This window comes from Euphorbia lathyris, chromosome 9 (assembly GCF_963576675.1).
Source record: "Euphorbia lathyris chromosome 9, ddEupLath1.1, whole genome shotgun sequence".
Taxonomy (NCBI): Eukaryota; Viridiplantae; Streptophyta; class Magnoliopsida; order Malpighiales; family Euphorbiaceae; genus Euphorbia; species Euphorbia lathyris.
The window spans coordinates 5,193,133-5,198,087 of NC_088918.1; the positions used below are offsets into that span (position 1 = coordinate 5,193,133).

At 30.4% G+C, this 4,955-nt stretch overlaps 1 long non-coding RNA gene across 1 annotated transcript; it reads left to right on the plus strand.

Annotated features, from left to right (window-relative positions):
• Positions 1–362: 362 nt before the first annotated feature.
• On the plus strand, positions 363–1,497 carry LOC136205511 (uncharacterized). Its single transcript, XR_010675982.1, has 2 exons — positions 363–584; positions 1,277–1,497. It is a non-coding gene; the product is annotated as an uncharacterized lncRNA (long non-coding RNA).
• The last annotated feature ends 3,458 nt before the right edge of the window (positions 1,498–4,955 follow it).

Here is a 4,955-nt window from a genome sequence, read left to right on the forward strand (position 1 = left end):
ATAGAGGAGGAGAAGCTGCATCATTGTAACGCCCGCAAAATAATGTTTATAGACATTTACTTATACATGAAAATTCTATTAAGTACTGTTATCTTTATAATTAGGTTCCTAAAATAATTATTTAAAGCGGTATAATAACTCGTTAAATTTTATTTTGTTTCTGTTAAGTATAAATATTAAACATTCTTTTATATATATATATATCTTATAATTAAAAGACTAGATTATTGGGTGCTATATTTTTTAAAGAATATACATCATACATTAGGATTCCTTATTTGTAATTTAAATAAAAAAAAGGACTCTATAGAAAATAGAACCCTTTTCCTCAATAATAGGGTTGGCCGAATTATATATATATATATATATATATATATATATTAAGTTTTAGAAAAAAAACAGGGAGGAGATGAACCAGCCGCCACCATCTTTCTTTTCTTCTCCCTTTTCTAAAATTAAATATATTGAGTTATTAGAGAGTGATCAATTTTCGGAGATCCCATGAAAGTATGCTCAAAGCTATGGTGATCAAAGGGGTGATAAGTCAGAGGTCGATAACTGCTAGTATTTTTATTTACGATCAAGTAAGTAGTTAATTATATACGTAGCTCTTTGTTTGCTTGTTCGTATATTTATTGTAATTGATTGATATGCTTGTAATGAATGTGAGTAGTTAATTAAATATACGGTAACTCTGATTGTGTGTTTGTTGTTATACTGACTAATTGATATAAATTGTGTAATTGGTTTGATCTATGTGTTGATATGTCTATGCGATACGTTAATGATGATCATGTTGGTAGGAAAATATTTGAGGATGACATTGACGATGATGGCATGAGAATGAGAAATATATATATGGTTGGATTCTAGAAAATGTCAGAGATATGAGAATAAAAGCTTAAACTAGGATAGTATATTCAATGGTTGCAATTGAAATGAGAAAAGGAATATTATGATCACGTGAAATATAAACACCGGGTATTTGTTACGGCAGGGTGTTAAGGTACCGGGTATTTGTTACGATAGGGTACCTAGAAGACGGGATACCGGGTATTTGTTACGACATGGTATCCCAGGATATGATTTTATTGGTCAAGCAACCATTGAGTATTACTAAACTAGAGTAAGCAGGGCCCTTTATTTATTGGATGTTTTGCTTAATAACCAATAATTATTAAATGCATGTAAACTGAATTGTATGCGTGTGTGGTTGTGCTATGTATTTAATTGGCTATCTTACTGGGCCTCCCAAGCTCACCCCACTCTCCATCAGTTTGTTTTTGTCAGGTTAATGTCATGAAATGTTTAACGATGCTCGTATGGATCGGCCAGTATGTAGATTCGTCATCATTAGGTTCATATTACTAATAGTCTAGCTTGTCTGTACTTTTGGTAAATTTTAAACGTTTGGGTTCATTTATTTGAACCTATTGGAATGCATTTGTAAATGAAATGTTGCTACGCTTTTGAGTTTTGTTAGTATATTAAATGCTATTTAGTACTGTTCAAGAAATTGACGATTTTATAAAAAGGAGTGTTACAATAATGGTCCACATCATCATCATCAACCACATCATCGTCATCCTCATCATCAACCACATCGTCATCATCGACTGGTTGCAATAACATATATGTTGCTAGGTATATAAAACCAAGGAATAAGCTTGAATTCGACGATTTAAACCTTGATTGCATTGAATCTTTATAAGACTGTAAAAAGAAAAAGAGAGCCCCTTCAACAACATTGGCATATAAGATGTTTTGACAATAGATAAATACTTGGAAATATATACTTTAATTATTAACAGAAAGATTTGCCAAATGCCCCATTGGCAACAAATGTTAATCAAAGTAAACATTAAAAGGGCTTAGTAAATAGAGTATCGGCATAGTTTTATTCTCCCACTGTCTGTATAGTCTGCTGTTGAAATTGCAAAATTTGGCTCAAATCAGATTACAAACTTGTCTCTCGTCTCCAGTAAAGGTAAGATTTTTCATTAGCCAATTGAGTTTCATTTTTCATGTTGCATTTTATCTATAAAACTCTTCTCTGTCCTGGAAACATATAAGGTTGGACTAATTTGGAAACAATGGTTCTATTTCATCTAGTTTTTGCTTAGTAGTCTTATATTATTAATTGCCAATGCCATGATTTGGGCTATAGTACTGACTATAGCCAGATGAAATGCTATTGATATACCGGCGTCAAATGACCCACTATAAGAGTTATATAATGACTGCCTAAACATGTCATGCTATATTCTATCACCCACTAATGATCTACTATTTATAGGGTATGGGATAGTAGAGATATTGGTTCAAATTCATGAGAAGATATGCAAAGATTCTAGAGAAATTAGATGTTTCTCATAAGAATGTAACAATGTGCCATTTTTCTCTTCTTTCCATAGGTTAATTAATGATGAAATTGAGAGAGTTAGAGTCTTTCCAGTTGATACAATTACACCATTCAGGGAGAGATTAAAGATTTTTGGAACGATTAGCAAATGTTGACGATCTACAATTAGCTCTGCTGAGAGAAAGCTTAAAAATGCTTACAATGAAAAACATGTTCTCTCACTACCTCAACATGAATTCTATTTGATAATTTTCAAATTCCTACTGTTCCGCTCTTCTATAATATTGTAGCATTTTAAAGAGGAAACTCGATGATCAAAATGACAAATTGGTTAGTTGTAATTATAATTTTTTTGTTTTTGTGGGATTGAAGTCCAATGCAACTTAATATTTGATGGAGGTAGTAGTGATCAGTATATCTTTTAACCTTCTTACAGTGAGAAAACTACTTGGAGATAGACATTGTGTTGTAACTATTTGAATAGGGAAACAAGTCAAGGGATTTGCCAGAGCATATGTTATGATGTTGGCGTTCTTATTAATGTGGAAGAAATGTTGTAAGATATTTAATATAGCTAGGGTGTAAATAAGCCGAGTCGAACCTACACATGCTCCATATTGGCTCGTTAATATCTCGAGCATAGCTCTTTCTAATCAATTTTTGGCTGAATTTGACCTAGTTTTGACCAAGTCGGGCTTTTATCGAACTTTAATTAAATTTATCATACATAAGTAGAATAAGTAGCATATGAGATAAAAAAAAATGTTTAATAGACATATAAATTTAAAACACTGAAATGTATATCAAAATTTGTAATACATTTTATTCTTTATCAAAATACGTTTCTAGCTAAAGATCCAAAAGGTAAAGCTTTTTTTGTATCATTTTTTCGGAGGGTTAAAGCTTAGGTAATTAGCATCGGTGGTCACAATAAAGTCAGTTAAGTTTATTTTTGTCCCAATAAAGTCACTTTGGACGTTTTTCGATCATTTTTTGTTGGAGTTGATTACGCGACATCTAATCACATGTTTCAACACCATGTGACATAATAAAAAAAATAACCACAAATTAACTCAAGTAAATAAAAATTGTCAATTAAAATTTTAACGATAAATTAACCTACGTGGCATATGGATTATCAATTAAAATGTGTAGTTATATTTTTTTAATATGTCAGGTGGCACTGAGGTGACACGTGAACAATTATAGCGAAAAGACGACTGAAAAACTTTCAGAGTGACTTCGTTGGGACAAAAACAAACTTAAGTGATTTTATTGAGACAAATTAAACTTTTGTGACCTTTTGAAACATTATCCAAACTTTTGTGACCATCAATGCTAATTACCCGTTAAAACTGATGTGAATTATGAATTGTGATGATAAACTAGTAATAATCAATGAAATATATATAATAAAAAATTAATGAAATATATATAGTAATTAAAAAATAATCGAGCTTGTTCGCTAGCTTTTGAACCGGACTTAGGAAGTTCAGGTTCATGCTCTTTAGTGCTCGAGCTGATCCTGAATTCGAATCGAGTCCTATCAAATTGAACTTTGATCAAACCGAGTTCGAATAGTTTGCAAACTGCCGAATCTCATCGCTTCCCTAAATATAGGGATGAAAGGGAGCTATTTTTACCTATGTACGCTATATTATAGTATGTTGAACTCAACCTATTAAAGTTTGTGTCAATTTCTCATTTTTTTTACATGGTGTTTGAATTTTCAATTTAGTTCATTCTTGACAGTCTTGATTTACGTTTGGGATGACTTTTGTGTAACCATAATGCATAATATATGTTGGCTTAATATCTTTCTAATCTTTCAAGTTGTCCAAATACTGCAACTGACCCCGAACTTAGACTTATGACAACTAACCCCCTCAACTTGCTTATTTAGAACAAATAACCTCTCAAATAGGTTATTTCGGGAGTTCTTTTGTCCTTTAATTAATATATCAGTAGATTAGTTAGATGTTTGAAATCTTTTAATTCTAATGTAATATTATGTTGAATATTTTTTGGGGTTTAAGGGTTATTTGTTCTAGATAAGCAACTTGTGGAGTTATTTGTTCCTATTGAGCAATTTGAGGAGTGATTTGTTCCCAATAAACAAATTGAGGGGGTTAATTGTCAGAAGTCTAAGTTTGAAAGATCAGTTGCAAAATTGGTACAACTTGAAGAGACTGAAAAGATATTAAGCCATATATTTTAAATAAATATATATATATATATATATATATATATATATATATATATATATATATATACCGTCATATTCTCTTTTTTCTTTGTCGTAATTATCTCCTTTTCGAAATGTTGTATTTCTCATTTCAAAATAGTATTTATTGTTATATTATAGTTTATTAATGAAATTGACGGGTTAAGAAACAAATGGTAACGACAGGCTGAATTGCATATTTCTAACGAAATATGGAAAGTTAATATCATATAAACTTGCTACAATTTATCTCAATCTTAAATATAAAAAGACAATTAATATATCTTTAATTTAACAATAATAATTAAATGTAAACTTTTTATATATAATTATCAATATGCAGATTGAATATGAAATATGTTTTTAATT